The sequence below is a fragment of the Danio aesculapii genome, chromosome 5 (assembly GCF_903798145.1).
Source record: "Danio aesculapii chromosome 5, fDanAes4.1, whole genome shotgun sequence".
NCBI classification, from domain to species: domain Eukaryota; kingdom Metazoa; phylum Chordata; class Actinopteri; order Cypriniformes; family Danionidae; genus Danio; species Danio aesculapii.
In genome coordinates, this window is record NC_079439.1 from 44,159,042 (window position 1) to 44,179,445 (window position 20,404).

At 33.0% G+C, this 20,404-nt stretch overlaps 2 long non-coding RNA genes across 4 annotated transcripts; one reads left to right on the top strand and one right to left on the bottom strand.

Moving 5' to 3' along the window:
• The first annotated feature begins 3,454 nt into the window (after nt 1-3,454).
• On the top strand, nt 3,455-5,818 carry LOC130228560 (uncharacterized). 3 transcript variants are annotated; one of them, XR_008837777.1, is made up of 7 exons: nt 3,455-3,776; nt 4,198-4,253; nt 4,672-5,039; nt 5,124-5,231; nt 5,314-5,367; nt 5,459-5,633; nt 5,730-5,818. It is a non-coding gene; the product is annotated as an uncharacterized LOC130228560 (long non-coding RNA). The 3 variants fall into 3 exon arrangements; XR_008837776.1 differs by having other exon boundaries at nt 3,461-3,776; nt 4,862-5,039; nt 5,311-5,367; XR_008837775.1 differs by having other exon boundaries at nt 3,463-3,776; nt 4,862-5,039.
• Nucleotides 5,819-9,431: 3,613 nt separating this feature from the next.
• Nucleotides 9,432-13,657, bottom strand: LOC130228561 (uncharacterized). Its single transcript, XR_008837778.1, has 5 exons — nt 13,595-13,657; nt 13,246-13,305; nt 11,051-11,219; nt 10,797-10,954; nt 9,432-9,640 (listed from the first exon to the last, which is right to left on the bottom strand). It is a non-coding gene; the product is annotated as an uncharacterized LOC130228561 (long non-coding RNA).
• Nucleotides 13,658-20,404: the final 6,747 nt, after the last annotated feature.

Here is a 20,404-nt window from a genome sequence, read left to right on the forward strand (position 1 = left end):
TCCTATTTCTGAGTTGGATCATAGAACTACAGTATATCTTTTTATTGTGTTTCCATCCATAGTGTGGCCAGTAAAATTGACACCATCTCTTAACAGTCTTATATGTTATAAGTCTTATATGAGGATATTTTAATTTTTTTCATACATATTTTTAAAATAAATTTTGATTGTTTTTTCGCAATTCAAATCTTCGATACTTCATGTAAAAACATGATTTCTGAAAACTTCCATAAATTATGTTTTTGCAACTGTACTCTTCAATGCACAACAAAAAAAAGATGTAGTCATCTGTTTTTGCAAATGAACTCTACATATACATCCTGCTGCTGCTGTGTAACAGGAGTTTTTTACTAGTCTGTATAAACTGGAGTATTATTAAATAATAGTGTCTCATATACTGTATATTGCCACTGACATCTTTAGATGGACATCTTTCCTCTTCATTACCTATACAGTGCACTTGCAGATCAGCTACTGGTAGCCTATGAAGTATTGTAGGAATTTCTACTGTAGGACTTATTTTAATGTTGTTTGTCTTTTTTCTTGGCATCTACATCAGCAATCCATTCAAAACTACTATTATTTGAGCAGTTTTCTCATTCTCCCAGAGTTTTTCAGTTATTTTTGAACTCAAAGAGTCTCAGGGTGTACACTATGTATAGTTGCCCTGAACTGTGCCGAAGCACGCTTATCCCTACTCCCCTCTTCCCTGACAACCTGCACTCACATTGCATCTGAGCCAGAGCACGCTTACGTCATCGATGATGCGCTATTCATTTTAACAGAAGAGAAGTGCTCTGGCTCAGCACAGTGGAGATTTCTTTAGTTGTATCATTTTAGTTGTTTGATATGCAGTAACACGCAGTCAAATATTTCACAGAACAGATCAGCCACTTTTGACGCTCATAAATATTCATAAAAGTCCTTGTGCTGCATGTATTAGGAGGTTTTCTGAAGGTGCAGCTGTCCTGCAGTGCAGTTTCTCATAATACAGGTGTAAACACACAACCCAGTCTCACGGCAGTTCGTGAAATAGTCACGAAATTTAATCTATTGATTCGTGTTCATGGGCACGAATTTCCCTCTTTTTTCGTGTCACCTTGCACGAATTTCCATCCAATGTATTTCAATAGGAAATCATTTTCGTGTCTCTAGCACGACTTATTTTGCCATAGGGTACCTGATGCTGCGCTTTTTAAAAAATATTTTTATTAAATATTATTATAACCACAGGGTACCAGACGCAGTATTACGATTATTATTATAGCCACAGGGTACCAGACGCAGTATTTTGATTATTATTACAGCCACAGGGTACCAGACGCAGTATTTTAATTATTATTGTTGACACAGGGTACCAGACGCAGTATTTTGATTATTATTACAGCCACAGGGTACCAGACGCAGTATTTTGATTATTATTACAGCCACAGGGTACCAGACGCAGTATTTTAATTATTATTGTTGACACAGGGTACCAGACGCAGTATTTTAATTATTATTGTTGACACAGGGTACCAGACGCAGTTTTTTCATTATTATTATTGACATAGTGTACTAGTTTTTCTAAACCGACGCAGAAGGAATTCCATTGCTTTCAATGGGTTGCCTCAGGCGTCATACGGAGACGTTCAAAGCCATCAAAATATGTCAACGCAATATTTTAAACCTGGTTAACGTCTATTATAACAGTTTTTTTTTTAAATATGTGTTTTTTGTTTTGTTCATGAAAAGCGTCTGTAAAGAGGGTCGAGACAACTGTAAATGAGAATATACATCGGTCAACTTGACTTCTATTCAACAGTGAGTTTAACATCGCTCAGCTATTGGTCAAAATGCATCACCGGTGAGTTCACCGATGAGTTAAACTGCAGCAATATGTGGTAGGTTAATGCTACATAATGTATTTTTTTTATATTTTTATTGGAGATTAGTTGGTATTTATAAATATGTTATCATTTACTTTATATTTAATGAGTGAAATTATATTCAATTGCCCAGTTTAGGGTAATTATGCCTAATAAAACTGATTAATTTGTTTGTTTTTTTAACTTAAAAAATATTACATTTAAAGTACTAAGTTTTAAAAATATTTTTAGCTGATCTTTGTATTATTAAATTATTCATTGAAGTTGGGGTCATAGTACGTCGAGATCTGTTTTTTTTTTACAGTCTATGGTCGCAATCCCAAGGTTCATTGCGATCCCAAGGTCCACTGCGGTTTTCCACGCGGTAAGTAAAAAGTAAACAAATAAAGACGATTTGTTGATTTAGATAAGTGGTTTGTTTAGAACTTTTATAAAAGCAGGGAAGTTATCTCCTGATGCATTAAATGACTGCAGACTTGATATAAATAAAGCATGTACTGCAAACTAGCGATGTTATCTAATTACATCTAAGTTCATTTATTAAAAAATATATTTTTCCCACATATAGTCGTGCATAGCTCAGAACAATATAGTTATACATTTGAAGATGAGGAGCAGTGTTACCAGATTGTTGTTTTCCACAATAGTAATCGTCCAAAATCTAAATAAATTATGCAATAAATATTACCTCTAATAATACAATTGTATTCATAACTACATCAATATTAAAGCAAATCAAGTGTTTCTCTTAAGTTTAAAGGCTACATTGTAACTGCAATTATTTTTCATGCCTTAAAAGAAACAAAAAAGCAGACATAACTGAAATTCTGCCTGTCTGAGCACATTTTATTCATTTTAGACCGCAAAACTAATCTTTGTACTATTAAATGCAGTCTCTTTCTGCCTATATATATATATATATATATATATATATATATATATATATATATATATATATATATATATATATATATAGTTGAAGTCAGAATTATTAGCCCCCCTTTTAATTTATATATTTAATTTAAATATTTCCCAAATTATGTTTAACAGACCAAGGAAATTTTTACAGTATGTCTGATAGTATTTTTTCTTCTTGAGAAAGTCTTATATGTTTTATCTGGCTAGAATAAAAGCAGTTTCTAATTTTTTTAAGTCAAAATTATTAGCCTATTAACCTAATTAACCTAGTTAAGCCATTAAATGTCACTTTAAGCTGTATAGAAGTGTCTTGAAAAATATCTAGTCTAATATTATGTACTGTCATCATGGCAAAGAGAAAATAAATCAGTTATTAGAAATGAGTTATTAAAACTATTATGTTTAGAAATGTGTTGATAAAATCTCTGTTAAACAGAAATTGGGGGAAAAATAAACAGAAGGGGGCTAATAATTCTGACTTCAACTATATATATATATATATATATATATATATATATATATACATATATATATATATATATATATATATATATATATATATATATATATAAGTATAAGGTGTTCAGATATGAATATTTTGTTTTTTTAGGTTCTTCGAATTACTTTAAATCCAATTTCCCAATTTTATTAATAAGCAAAAGGTAAAGGCACTTTTAGAACCCATGTTTATATTGTTAAATTGCACTTGTCCCTCTCTCTATCTCTGTTAACACATTTGTGTTTGTTTGTTTAATCCTTGTGTCTTTCAGTCTGTTTCTGCCTATCACAATGAGTGATTCAGAACTTCAAGAGCAACTTTTGAACCTTGATACTCGGATTGATCAAGATTTCAATTATAAGCTCAAGTCTTGATGACAACTTGGTGATCTGCAGGAAGCAACTCCAGTAAAGACAACTGAACCAAGGGTATGGTGGAGAAAGAGACACATTGTGTAAGGAAGGCCAAGACCAATCTGGAATCAATAAAGGGTTAGTTTTTCATTCCATGTATATTAAATATCTGCAATGTTTAGGCATATATGATTGTATGAGATAAAATTTACATGCATTTATTCTTCCACTACTATTGTATTAACGGAAAGAGACGCATAAGTTTTATTCTTACTATTGTTTATGAAAAACATTAAACTACAGTATAAGCTCACAAAATATAGTGGCTTAACTGTTTAAAACAATTTGTTCTATGTGTTGATTAGTGGCCCACCTTTTTTTTTATTTTACAGAAAGTGTTTTGTCTGATTTGTATGACACCTTATAGACCATAAACTGATTCGGCTGTCCACATTGGAGTCCAGGAAATTAGAAGTCTGCTTATGCTGCTTGTCTACTAGTCTTGGGATAAGTTGAAATGTTATTAATGTTAATTTTCTGTTGTTTTAATCTTGTACAGCTCATAGGAACTCCAATCGTCCCAACTGTGAGAGGGCCTTGCTCCAGTGACTGTTGGTGTGTACTTCATTGTTTCCATTAGTCCCTGTATCTGTAGACCTAGGTGACAGTGGGCTAGAGTGAAATTTTGGTTTTATTTAAACTAAGGCATAATGATGGCCTTTTTATCTCAGATTTGGTCATGCAAGTAATTAATTGATATCATAAAATATTTTTATATTCTTTCCATTGTAGGTGGAAAAGATGTTGGTATAATTATTTTTAATAGACTGCCAAGATCTCAGCAGACATTTTTCTTAGATATTCTTGAGTGGGAGTCTGTGCAATACAAGGTGGATAGTATTTGCAAGAAGGATGTACTAAGTACTTTAAACTGTATTTGTTGAAACTAAATTAACAAGAAAACAGCTCTTTGATGTTCACCTAGTAAAATTAGATTAGAAGATATAAACTGTCATGTACTTGTTCTTGACAGGAAGATTTGTGGACTACATTAACTAATGACACTACCTCCAAAGAGTTGCAAAAAGCTGTCCAAAGTTCCAGCACCCTCTTTAAGTCCTTCATTTTGGTGTTCCATGCCAAAGCACATGAGTTTTAATGTGAGATTGGTGAACTATATGAGCATCTTAAACTAATGCCAAAATTTTGTTATTGCTTTCCAGGATATTGGCATACCAGGATAGGTGTGGTTTAACTGTTGGGAAGGAGGTTGGAACAGTGCAATGTTTCCTCTCTTGGATTGCAGTGACCAGACATGCTACTGTAACTCTCATGGTCATGTGCTGGAATTAGCAGATGTTCAACTATTTGCCCATCTCGCTGACCTGTTGATATCAGAAGGTAAAGACATCCAGTAGAGTTTGTTTTAGATGTTCAGTAACCTATTTGAATAGTATTATGATTTTTGATTTCTTATCACTGTAGACCACAACAGCTCTGCAATGCAAGTTGCAAAACAGAATCCATGAAACTGGCAGTGACCGGAAACCAATTGGAAGACTTTGGTTTATGATGTAGAGAAGTGGGCAGACGGTGAGGAAATTATTATTAATATTACATATAGTCATGAATAATTGTAAGTGTTACTATTATTGTTTTGTATTTTCACTAGCAGAAGCAAAGACAACAAAAAACAGAAGTGATGTGGATGTCTTCGCCTTATAGCATGGTATGTACACTAGACTTCTGTCAGTTTTGATTCTTTAAAAGTTGATGTATAATCCATGTGAGACAACTTTCTTCTTATGAATACATTTCAGACACTGTCGATCTAACAACAACGAGAAGGGCGTTCAACATTATCCTGCTAGTAAGGACTCTTCAAGAGAACAGAGGATTCTTGTGGCAGAGATGGCCAACCATTATAAATACCAAATACCTTTCAACTCATCCTGGTTCCTTCAGAGAACTGTCCTGCTTGTGTGCTACTGAAAAGTATGTATTTGTATTATTTAGCACAAACATAAGCATAAGGCTACCCAGTCCAAAGGATGTTAATACATTTTAATGTGGTTGTGTTCTTCTTTTAAGATACGACATGTGGCCTAAACGAAGAGGGGTTAAAAGGTCTGTGGATCATCATTCTCAGAAAGCAACAAAATAACTGAGAAAAAAAAAACTATGACACGAGGGTGCAAGCTAGAGACCTGCAAGGTACCTGCATGTTTTGGCCGGAGCAGAGAACATACATTTTTTAAATAAAGCTCCAACTGATGAATATGACATTGACTACAGATTTTCTTTTACTGTAAAGAAAGAAGACGATGACCTTAACACTGAATCTAAAGCATGTAATAAAATCTGAATTTCATAATCTATAACCAAATTGTTGTCTCTTTTTTTTCAAATACATATACATGTACAGTATGTATGCATGCCTCTTAAATCAATCAGTGGTGTTAATTTGGAGCATTATTGAACGCCTAACTGCTTACAACATGTATAGATTTGAGGTACTCTATATGAAAATAAAATAAATACATTAACTGACATTGAGAGCTTTTAAAATATGAATTCTATGATGAAGAATGTGTATTGAATTTTTGCATATACTTGGCCAAAAAATGTTTATTATTATTATTATTATTATTATTATTATTATTATTATTATTATTATTATTATTATTATTATTATTATTATTATTATTATGGTCAACTGCTCAGATACCTCCAGTCAATATGTGGCTGAGTCAGGCAACCAGACTTCTACCACTTGAAAAATTTACCTATGATTTACATCAAAGATCTGATGTGTTCTGGCGCATTTGGTCCTCCTTCTGGATTTTTCTTGAGGGTACTCCATGACTATTTCTTCACCTTGGAATTATAAGGTTCTATCTGCGTTCTGAATGATTTTGAGATGTTGAGCTTCAAAGTTTTTGCATTTCATAGCAAACAGTATGTGTGTAACATTTGTTTAAATAAAAAGTCTTAAAATTTAAACTTACAACATACAAAAAACATCCCATAAAGTTAATAAGTTGTCATTTAATAAGAATATGTCAATAACCCAATTTTGACAAACATGTCAGATAGAACCTTATAACTCTAAGGTGACAATATGTCTTTCTAAATTTGTTTTATCTCCTTTTATTTTTGTCTTTGCTTTGTTGCATTTGCATGCATTTGTTAGAATGTCCAACAAAAACTGCTGTACATATTGTTACAAGATACCAGTACCACTGTTGTTCTGTTGAAAATTAAAATAATAATAATAAAATAAAAAAACTATTTGTACAATGTTCTATTGAATGCAAAAAAAATAAAATAAATCAAATGATGCCAATTAAAACATTTTCAAAACTAACAGAAAATCTATAAAATATGATTTTTTTGGTAGACATAATCAATCTCAATAGCTTATACTCACATATAAGTACAGCACAAAATTATTTTACTTTTAGTTTAGATCATCTGAAGGTTTGCATTTTTATTTTGTTGGTTAATGGCTATGTGTTATAATCATTTGGAGGTTTGAACTATTCACAGCATTTGTAAAGATTTCTTTTCGTCATTGTAACCTCATTTCTTACTATTTTCATGATTTTTACAATGCAGAAATTCTTACAAATCATTTGATTAATAAAGAAAATAATTAGCAAATTAACCCGTGATAAAAACAATAATTAAATGCAGTGTCTACAAAATTATCCAGATTGAGTTTCACCACAAGACACAGTAAGTTGCATGGTGTAATACTAATTTGAATAAATATGGTATGGTAAAGGGGAAATTTTTATTTTAGACTTCAGTCCTTGGCTGAAGAAAGATAACAAAGGCCACGTTTGTCAGTATCTTAGTGTAGTATGCTGTAATAACTGAAAACTGTTTAAAGATTATTATTATAGGGACACATGCAGGACAAAGACATTATGTGGAATCATTATTTCCTGGATTAAATACATAAGTTCATACATTGTCATCAAAACATACTGTTACACAAACAAGTTGAAGATTTAGAGAGTAAAAATATACAGATAAAGAGTTTTTTTCAAAACAAATACAAAAAGTCTTTAAAAGGTTACATTTATAAACATTTACATATTTTAATATAACTTATCCATATTTCAAATAAAGTAGAAACAATTAAACCACATGATGACCATTAATGAAACTTCTTTTCCATGATTAATCCAGTGTCATAAAATCCACACATATTATTCAGAACACCAGTGAATTAACCAATTACTCATATAATTTGTGATGAATATTGATCACTATTGCTAATAACTAGTGATTTAAGAGTATACTGATGTTGTACAGCTTACTTTTTTAACACAACTGTACATGTGACAATAACAATGTCTTATTCATGTTGAAGATGATACATCTACATAGGTTTTACTGCCTTTCTACTCCCAGGGGATGTGTAGAGCCCCATGGAAAAAGAAAAAATTATTCACATTTCAAACATCTCTAACTCGAAGTCAAATTAGAATATATAAGGGAAAACCCACGACACTATTACTTATGCTATATTCAATAAATAATATTGGACATAGTTATCAGATATATACTGAAAGTCAATAAAAGCTGTTTAAAAAAACACTCATTGTAAAACAACAAATTTATGTCTGGCTTTCACATATGTCATAAATATATGGACAATGACCTTATATAGATAGTCCTATGTTCATTAAAGATCGTATTTATTCCATTTTATTACAAAAATATTTTAAACTACATTACCCACAAGTCTTTGTCACTCTATAGATGGGACGGGAACAACATGGCGCTGCAAATTGTAGTTCATTGAAATGTGTAATTAGGGTTAGGTTTAGGGTTACGATCTTGGTTAATCGGTAACTATTTGAAACATGGCGATACCTCATTGATAAAGGACACTGTTAGTAAAGTGGCAAAGTTAGCAAAACATAGTTAGCAACACGAAGCATCCTTTAATTTGGCTTTAAAGTTAGCCCAATCACAACGTCGCAATCTACGTCACACTTGTTGTCTCTATTTGGTAATTCGGCTGAAGGTAGATTATAAATTAAGGATTTAAATATTAAAATTCATATTAATATTACATATTAAACATTATGTCTTATTAAAATACAAATGTATATTTACAGCGAGATTCCTTTGTGGGTGTAACCTGATGTGCAAAATGATCACAGTGAAACCAGATCATAGGCATACATTTGAAATGAATAATAAAATAATAAATGTCATGTTTGAAAACAAATATAGTTCAGCATTTCCTGTAAATTGACCCTGCATCCTATAGGCATCCAAATATAAATATGTCAAACTTCAAGGACAAATATTGTGCCCATTAAATAGTAAAAATAGTGTTGTAAATGAGTATGCAAATAAAGACAATACATTTTTAATGAAACATTTATAATTTATTTATAATACCACAAAAAAAAAAAAAAAAAAAAAAAAAAATCACACAAACATGCAAACACCAAAAATATATATTTTATAACAGTTTTATTGCAATGTTTTATTACATACATATATATGCAAATGGTTAAAAACAATTATAATTGAAGGAAATGTATATTTTGTATTATTATTATTATATTTATTTATTTTGTGATATTTATTCATGTCATACATCTGGTATGTGAAGCTCAAGTAAAACTGCACTGCAAAAAATCTTTTTAAATGATGCCTTTGGAAATGCCATTATAACAAACTTTCACAACAGCAAGTCAAGTTCATGACAAATACAAAAATGTTTATAATGACAACTTTCTGAACTGAACAGCAAAAGTACCTAAAAGCTATAACACTTTTCAAAAACATATTCAAGTACTTACTGAAGAACAGCAACATTTTTACAAAACACTGAGAACCAATGTGTGCTTGGCGAGTCCAGGTGTTTATGGTGACTAGACTGTCATATTGCAAACCGGTTGGCATGAGGAGACTTGGGTGTAAAGTGTCGGAAATTCCTGGAAGGCTCCCATGTGTTATCCCAGGTTTTGCCACTGTAAAGTATCAGAAGTGCACAATATCATTAAAGAACAAAGAATCAAGATGATTGTTAGGTTTCATTTAGAAAGTTCAGTGATATTTATTTATATCTGTAAAGTGTCATTAAATCTGGCACTCTTGAATTAACTGCTTGAATAAGTTTAACATTTTCAGCATGTTTTCATGTATCCCAAGCAGATCTGACAGTCCTACAGACTCAGAGATGAAGATAGTGACTGCACTGATCACTTCTTGCTATTTAAAACACACTCTTTGACTCATCAATTATATGAAAACTACAACAGCATACAGTGCTCCACCCTAATAATATTGCTAAATTATGACAAGTCTATTACTTTACATGGCTAAACATTTATGTTATAGCTGCATGATTCACTGCTATTACTGTAACCCATTACAGTCTTAGCCCAACCTAATTGACTTTATTAGAAAACTGCATAGAAACCTGTTGCCTTAAACCACTTGTGTTTTTATACAAGGGGAAACTAAACAGCCATACTTGAATTAACTTACAACATTTACAATCTTATCGGACTTACAGTAACATTTTAATTTAAGTAGGGCTGTTAAGTTTTATCTTGCATATAATGTAAGGGGTTTAAGGCAATGAGTTTCTATACAATTTTCTAGTAAAGTCAACTAGATTTGGTTAAAGGAATAGTTCACTACTTACTCTCCCTCAAGTGGTTGTAAACCTTTATTATAAAACTTCCAAGTTTCTTTGTGTGGAACATGAAGGAAGTTTTTTGAAGAAAGCTGAAAACCTGAAACCATTGACATACATAGGAGTAAAAAATATACTATGGAAGTCAATGTTTACAGATTTTCATCTTTCTTTAAAATCTATATTTTTTTGTGTTTAACTGAAGAAAGCAACTCAGACACATTTGGAACAAGTGAAGGATGAGTCATTAATGACAGAGTTTTCATTTCATTTTTGGGTGAACTATCTCTTTAAGAGTATACTGAAAGAAATGTCCTACTCAATGATGCTAACTTCAGCTACATGTGTAGCCCCTTGAGTACTTAATTAGAAATCAAAACAATGATCAGATCAGTCCTATTTTATGCCCTATATATCATATTGGCCACAGAATGGACTACTTAGTGTTGCAATGAAATTAAACAAATAACAAAACTATGACTTACCACACAATACAAGACAACCAGTGAAATTTCAACTCTACTTTTTCTGTACACAAGATGAGGTTCCAGCTTCAAAATGGCACCATAACACTGATCCTAAGTGGGGTTGTTGTGCTGCTCTGTGAGGTTGTGACTGTTCAGATGCAGTGCTGTGAAGAGTTCTTTATTAAAAGAAAGTACATTCTTTTCAAATCTGCACATATTAACAAAGAAAATACAATCATTTTAAATAATGATTAATTCTGAAAAAACCTTACCCTTAGTCAAGATGAATTCATATGGCCTCTGCATTCTTTTGCTACATGTATGGAAGACAGATAAATAATTATGTCTGCAACCCACTTATTTGCAGATTTCTCTACTGTTTTCCAATAAATACATTGGACTTAATCCAGAACATTAATCCAGTGTCTAAAGGTTCTGCATCTGAAATGAATAAAAACAGATGTGACATTAGTTAAACCCACTAAACTACTAGATACATCAGTACTGCTTTAAGCAATTGTAATGTAATTTAAGTGTAGTCCAAAATTAGCCTTAATCTGTTTAAGATTAGGATTTAAAAAGCATTTCTTGCATTAAAAAAACCCTGCCTCTTGTAATACATATGATCAATGGTAAATTTCTGAGAAGGTGCAAGGTAATCCTTGAGTTTTACCATTAACATCATGACTAACATAATATTTGAGAAGTATTTGACAGCTTGTTGCGTCTCTTTACCACAATTTAGAGATGATAGATTCTTTCTTTTATTAAATAAATTGTTAAAGGCCAAATTGTACTGGTAATAGTGTATGATATTATGTGAAATACATCAGTTTATGTTAAACTTGAGCTTATGTTATGCTTTGAATAATGAAAAGTTGCATTTTTACCTACTGTAATAAGGGCATAATCAATTACATGCCCTGCAATTGTCCAGCCTTCTTTTCTCAACAGGCTTATCTCACTCACTCAGTCACTCACTCACACACTCACTCACTCACACACACACACACATATATACAGTTGAAGTCAGAATTATTAGCCCCCCTGATTATTTTTACCCCAATTTCTGTTTAACGGAGAGCAGATTTTCTCAACACATTTCTAATCATAATAGTTTTAATAACTCATCTCTAATAACTGATTTATTTATCTTTGCCATGATGACAGTAAATAATATTACACTAGATATTCTTCAAGACACTTCTATACAGCTGCAAGTGACATTTAAAGGCTTAACTAGGTTAACTAGGCAGGTTAGGGTAAATAGGCAAGTTTTTGTATAATGATGGTTTGTTCTGTAGACTATCGAAAAAATATAGCTTAAAGTAGCTAAAAATTTTGACCTTAACCTCTTAAGGCCCAAGCTGTTTTTTTTACACGCATTTTTTATTTCTCTTTATTTTATTTTTTTTTTTTTGGCTTATTGGAACCTGATTAGAATAAAACCTAAGTACCAACTTTTTAAATGATGTACTTTTAGAGAAAAGTATGTCCATATATGTGGAATATGTCCGAATTTATATAAAACACAATAAAGTCACCTTTGTGTAATAGAATGAAAAACTCTTTATTTCTGCCTTGAACACTGCAGTTTTTTTCTTGCCTTTTTAATGCATTAATAACACATACACACATATTTTTGAACATGCTTTGACTATCAGTAAAAACATTTTTTTGCCCTTTTTGGACAGTTAAAATAGTGTTTGGGACATTTCATATGCTGCAAAACAGTTGCAGTATGACACTGTATGTCTGTAACAAAATATAAAACATAAGACATAACAGCTAAAATGTGCTGTCCATGTATGTGGCCACTAAGCCCTAAGAGGTGAAAATGGTTTTTAAAAAAATTAAAATTGCTTTTATTCTAGCCGAAATAAAACAAATAAGACTTTCTCCAGAAGAAAAAAATATTATCAGACATACTGTGAAAATTTCCTTGCCCTGTTAAACATCATTTGGGAAATATTCATAAAAGAAAAAAAAAGCAAAGGGGGGCATTATATATAATGTGTTTGTGTGTGTGTCTGTTTTAAGGCATGAAAAATAATTGCAGTTACAATGTAGCCTTTAAACTTAAGAGAAACACTTGATTTGCTTTAATATTGATGTAGTTATGAATACAATTGTATTATTAGAGGTAATATTTATTGCATAATTTATTTAGATTTTGGACGATTACTATTGTGGAAAACAACAATCTGGTAACACTGCTCCTCATCTTCAAATGTATAACTATATTGTTCTGAGCTATGCACGACTATATGTGGGAAAAATATATTTTTTAATAAATGAACTTAGATGTAATTAGATAACATCGCTAGTTTGCAGTACATGCTTTATTTATATCAAGTCTGCAGTCATTTAATGCATCAGGAGATAACTTCCCTGCTTTTATAAAAGTTCTAAACAAACCACTTATCTAAATCAACAAATCGTCTTTATTTGTTTACTTTTTACTTACCGCGTGGAAAACCGCAGTGGACCTTGGGATCGCAATGAACCTTGGGATTGCGACCATAGACTGTAAAAAAAAAACAGATCTCGACGTACTATGACCCCAACTTCAATGAATAATTTAATAATACAAAGATCAGCTAAAAATATTTTTAAAACTTAGTACTTTAAATGTAATATTTTTTAAGTTAAAAAAACAAACAAATTAATCAGTTTTATTAGGCATAATTACCCTAAACTGGGCAATTGAATATAATTTCACTCATTAAATATAAAGTAAATGATAACATATTTATAAATACCAACTAATCTCCAATAAAAATATAAAAAAAATACATTATGTAGCATTAACCTACCACATATTGCTGCAGTTTAACTCATCGGTGAACTCACCGGTGATGCATTTTGACCAATAGCTGAGCGATGTTAAACTCACTGTTGAATAGAAGTCAAGTTGACCGATGTATATTCTCATTTACAGTTGTCTCGACCCTCTTTACAGACGCTTTTCATGAACAAAACAAAAAACACATATTTAAAAAAAAAAACTGTTATAATAGACGTTAACCAGGTTTAAAATATTGCGTTGACATATTTTGATGGCTTTGAACGTCTCCGTATGACGCCTGAGGCAACCCATTGAAAGCAATGGAATTCCTTCTGCGTCGGTTTAGAAAAACTAGTACACTATGTCAATAATAATAATGAAAAAACTGCGTCTGGTACCCTGTGTCAACAATAATAATTAAAATACTGCGTCTGGTACCCTGTGTCAACAATAATAATTAAAATACTGCGTCTGGTACCCTGTGGCTGTAATAATAATCAAAATACTGCGTCTGGTACCCTGTGGCTGTAATAATAATCAAAATACTGCGTCTGGTACCCTGTGTCAACAATAATAATTAAAATACTGCGTCTGGTACCCTGTGGCTGTAATAATAATCAAAATACTGCGTCTGGTACCCTGTGGCTATAATAATAATCGTAATACTGCGTCTGGTACCCTGTGGTTATAATAATATTTAATAAAAATATTTTTTAAAAAGCGCAGCATCAGGTACCCTATGGCAAAATAAGTCGTGCTAGAGACACGAAAATGATTTCCTATTGAAATACATTGGATGGAAATTCGTGCAAGGTGACACGAAAAAAGAGGGAAATTCGTGCCCATGAACACGAATCAATAGATTAAATTTCGTGACTATTTCACGAACTGCCGTGAGACTGGGTTGAAACACACACAGTGTGACATACTGAAATTTGCATGTGCATTCATTTTCTTTTCAGCTTAGTCCCTTTATTAATCTGGGGTCGCCACAGCGGAATGAACCGCCAACTGATCCAGCACATGTTTTATGCAGCGAATACCCTTCCATCTGCAACTCATCACTGAGAAACATCCATACACACTCAATCACACTCATTCACTACAGACAATTTAGCCTACCTAGTTCATCTCACATGTTTTTAGACTTGTGGGGGAAACCGAAGCATCCGGAGGAAACCCACGTGAACACAGGGAGAACATGCAAACTCCACACAGAAACGCCAACGGACCCAGCCAAGACTCAAACCAGTGATTTTCTTGCTGTGAGGCGAACGTGCAGCCGAAGTGTGGTTTATTTATAAACAAATTTCGAGAGGATCACGTGCTAATGATTGAACACAGCTGGTACCGTATTAACTCCGCATATTTCACCAATCAGATAAACACTGACACACAATAGCTGCTTCTCATATGGCACAATATACACTATGCTCTATGTACTTATGCACTTACACACTCAACAGCATAGTATATGTATGTAGTGTCTTCCCAAATGAAACACTAATGTTTTTTTACTGAGCGAAAATTCAAACCGTTTCCCTGATGACGTGTGATGGTTGCCAAATCAGTGAAATAAATGACCAAACTATCAAATAATACCTGCCATTAGTCTAACTGCATTCACTATCGGGAGGCGCTATAATCACTCTCGTAGGAGAATTTTGCTTTCACAATCTAAAATAAATAAAGTTAATCAACATGTGCGCCCGATAGCTCCGCCCCTTCCGCTACGTGAGCTGACCTGCGTTCATTGAGTGCGTGAAGTGTCCATCATTACACACTTCATTTTACCGGCTGAATGAGTGCATCATGCGGGTAATTAAAGTACACTTATTATTTTTAGAGTTCTCAGTGTGAACGCACTACTAACACTGTTTATACTACAAAATGGCATAGTATAGTGCATAAGTATGCGATTTGAGACGCAGCTTATAAATTACCAGAGCTTATGCTCCAGTCATCTTTGTTTTGAAGAATGCTTCCCGCTACATACGCTCCAGCATCGCACCATTTACTGCTTCACAAAATGCAGTCCACAAACTCCGACTAAACTCTCAAGACGCTGGCGATCCAAGCCATTGCAATCAAAGCCGAACTCTCACTGCTCTCCTAGCGGTCCCCCCGCAGTAACGTACATGGCATGCTTTAAGGAGAAGCCTCACAAAACATAACTACTCTCCAACAAAGACTAAACGTTTTATAAATCTTTTGAGAGACAAGACTCGCGTGACTAGAAAGATTTCAACCAAAGAACTCACCTTTCAAGTCTCCCGCCCGTCCACAGATCCATAACATTTAAAAGTAATTCGACTGCAAGGATCCAGGCAAACTAATCCGTAAAACATTAGTCAACAACATATTCATGTTGATAAATATCCATGGAACGCTCTGTTATCATCCAAACTAGTCGCTGGAGTGCAGTAGCGTCTTCCACACAAAAACACTAGTAATTTTTGGTCAACAAAATGGCCGCCGACACTTCACTGAGCCAATAGCTGAAAGGAGAAGTGTCACCATCTAATGAGCTCCCAAAACTCGAGATGGTCCACCCTCTCTCTTGACAATTTATGAATGAACTCAGCTGTAAAAGACTTTGTGAATGAATTGGGCTAGATATGCTTATGAATTTAATCACGTTAAAATTCCAAACGTAATGTTATTTAATCATGGATTAAAGTAAAGCCCATAACAAACACTCCATTCACACAGTTTCTACTAAGTGGTGACTTTTAAAGTTCAGAGTTTGATGTTGGCAGTTGATAAATAAAATAAATTAAAAATAAAAATAATAATAATAATAAAAACACATAAAAAAAACTGCACCACATCTGATAGCCATTTAACTTCTGAAAAGATTATTACCCAACCAGCAAGAAACATTCAACATATCGAGCACAGAAGTCCAATCGTCATGTGCCAGCAACTCATATGTCCATACACAAGTGTCATATAAGTTTATAATGGCAAGTCGGTTGGATGTGAAAACAGCAAAGAACAAACTTCCTGCTTGACTGCTATGAATAGGAGGCGGACATTAATGACAAATGGAGTAATGCTTCATCCTTGACTCTGCGTTAGATACATTTGCATTTTAAACAAAATTCTATATCACTAATGTCATGTTCAGACGGCATGATTTTAGCCCCGATTTTGACTTGCTGATCAATTTTGAGAAATCTGCGACAAATGTCTGAAATCACAGGCAAATCGGTGCTCATTCACGTGAGTAACAATCACACAGTGTGAACTGTTAAAGACGCCATCTGAGAGAATCGCAGATAAGTTGCCAATGCCTGTAAGATATTTGGCATGCTAAATATCTGGAGCTGTCAGCGATTCAAATCATGCCGTGTAAAATGAGTTTTGACTGAAAATAACATTAGCGATCGCCTACAGCCAATGAGAGAGCAGCATCCACTATAGTGTGTGTGTGTGTGTGTGTGTACCTGCAGGCTAGCGGGAGGTTGGGGGAGAAGGCTTTTAGTTTCTTATGGTCTGAGAGTCCTTCAGATACTGTTTGGCAAATTCCATGCTAAGGAGTGGCTCCTGTCTAGTCACTCTACCATACAGGCCTGATTGGTGGATTACTGCACAGATGGTTGTCCTTCTGTAAGGTTCTCCTCTCTCCGCAGAAGAATTCTGGAGCTCAGACAGAGTGGCCATCGGGTTATTGATCACCTTCCTAACTAAGGCCCTTCTCCCACGATCACGCAGATTAGATGGCCGGCCAGCTCTAGGAAGAGTCCTGGTGGTTCCAAACATCTTCCACTTACGGATGATGGAGGCCACTGTGCTCATTGGAATATTTAGAGCTGTAAAAAAAATTCTGTAACCTTCCCCAGCCTTGTGCCTTAAGACAATCCTGTCTCGGAGGTCTACAGACAATTTCTTTATCTTCCTTTGATTTGAATATAACCATGTATAATATAATTACTAACCTGTCGTCTAAAATCTTAAACTAATAAAATACTCTGTTGTTTTATTTGTGGCTAGAGCTTGATTAATTTGATTGACATCCTAGGCAATGAGACCTTTATTTCGCCTGACTCTGCATGAGTTGGACATTTATGGGGCCGTGTAACACGTTTATATTTATATTTATAGCTACTGGGGTAGCTGCGCACAATATTTTCTAAAACATTGAGCAGGAATTTGTCTATTTGTTTATAGATAAAAAATAATTATAATAACATAAATAAAATGATGAAAATACAAAGATAAAAAGAGCAGCATTTTGCTAATATATAATAGTCCTTTATATGCTTTGTATCCTGTGTTGTTTTATATTTGTTTATTATTTCACTTGCTGCATTCGTTATTTAATGTTTGAATACTGAAACAAATAACAGTCATTGTTTAAATGGTTATATTTTATATCATTATCAACTTTTGATATAAAACTGCTGTGTAATGAAATTGATTGTTAAAAATTAAATAACTTAAGTTCTACATTTTTATTTAGTGAAAGTGCCCGCTCACTTTTGACAAGGCCTGTACAAAAATATATTTCTGCCACTAATACAAATTCACTATTATTGTTGCAGTATTATTGTTTTTTTCATTTTGCGTTACATTTTGGTCATTTTCCCTCCAAATAAAATTTGCCCAGAGCCGCGCAACATATGGCCTCTAAATAAACAGGGGTGCTGTGGCATGTAGCTATATTTAGCACCCCTATATGAGAGAGCAACATAACAGTGCTTAGTCACATGGTTGCTTTCGCTTTTATGAACATGAAAAAACTAGTTTAGGCTTTTATTTAAATTTATTGAACAAAGGGAGCTGTTTACATTTCGTTATACAGGCAATTACTAATGCGCTTTGTGTAATGTTCCAACGAGCTTTGCAGCACGACAGTGGAAAATGAACCCGTATCCGTGCTGACCCGGTTTAGTACAAAATAACTTTAAAATAATGTGGAACAAGTGAAGCGATATGAATTCTTTACGGATGCACTGTAGACTGTGACAAAGCAGTTAAACAGGAGAGTGGAGGTAGAATGCTGCAGTAGTTCTACTTAAATCAAAACTAATTTAGATCAGTTTCATTTAATTCAGTTTAATACAAACATCACTGTTGAAGCTGCTTCAGTTTCATTCAATTCAGTTTAATACAAATGTCACTGTTGAAGCTGCTTCAGTTTCATCCAGTTCAGTTGAATTCAAATGGGTGAAGCTGTAGTCTGGATGTCGGAGGGTTTAATAAGAATGAGCATCCATCATTGTTATGGTGCAGGTCGAAATACCCTCTGATAGGCTTATTGATACTTCTGGTGACACATCTGGAGGGCTTGATTGTGGATATGGTGCAGATCAAAGCAGATCACCAGGCAGATGTTTAGACTAGCCAGCAGGATCAATGCATAGATTCGTCTATACCTTTAGTAAAGTGACAGGACATCTGACGCACAGAAGCCATTGCACCTGTTAATATGCTTGGCGACTGGTGTCAGTGGATAGTGGCCCGTGCCACTGGAGCTTGTGACGTGCTGTTGCGTTGTGTCCTGTGTCACTGAGATAGTCGCAGTACATGTCGCTGTGTGGCTCCTCTAGTGGTGACTGACAGTGACTGCTGCTGCTGCTGACCGCTGACTGAGCATGAAGTAGGTTGTGTAACACACACACTTAACGACAGAACAACATATTTTATATTATATTAAAATTAAATATCAATATAATATTGTATTATTCTAGCTAGGGATCAAAATGATATAATAATATATAACATAATAATAAATATATTATAATCTAATATGAATAAAATATCAATATTATTAGCCCTGCTGTGAAAAAATAGATTTATATACCTTTCACATACACTTGTTGCTAACTTGAAAAATATTGTTAAAGCATTTTAAACAGTTTGAATAACTAATTTCTAATAACGAATGTCTTGGTAACACTTAACAATAAGAGTTTTAGTTAATGTTAGTTATCGCATTAGGTAACATGAATTAACAGTGAACAACACATCTGTTGTGCTTTACTTAACCTTTGTTAATGTTAACTAAACATATATTAATCTGGTATTTAATACATGAGGAGAAATGACTATTAGTGGACATTACTGGTTAACTTACTCGTCTTCTAATGCACCACTTTACATTTATTCTTTATAATTAGACAACGTTTACTTACACATACACTAATGCATTTGTTTATAGATTAAATAACAAGAGCTAACAATGAACAACCCATTTATTCAGCGATACTAAATCTCACATGTAAACTAAACGTATATAGTTAATTGTTTATTCATTATTTAACACACTAGTTAATGCATTAGTTATATAATTAACATATATAATATAATAATAAACAATAATTAAGGGTGTCACACCAGATGACAACAAAACTTAATTTTATAGTGCTTTCAAAAACGTGAAAAATGTTCAATTATGACCAAACTAATTCTATTCATTTTTGTCATGTGTGACGATGAAAATGCAAAGTGATGTCAGTGTACATTGCAGAGTTTATTTGTACAACAATATTAGGCTTTTGTATTTTAAAATTAGTTCATTATTTTAATAAGTTCAAATTATTATTATTATTATTATTATTATTATTATTATTATTATCAGATTACAGTAAACATTTACACATGTATATTTTGCATTTTTAAATTTTGTAAAAAAATATTTCATGAATATTTAAGAAGCTTTTTGCATATTTTAAAATAATGTAATATTTTGTGCTTTTTAAAAAGGCAAACAAAACTGCACTTCTCATCCAAATGATGGCATTTGATATTTTTGCATTTTTAAGCTTTGTGAAACGAACGAAGAGAAAACTAAACAGTCAAAAATGACACATTTATTTATTGTTTTTAATCA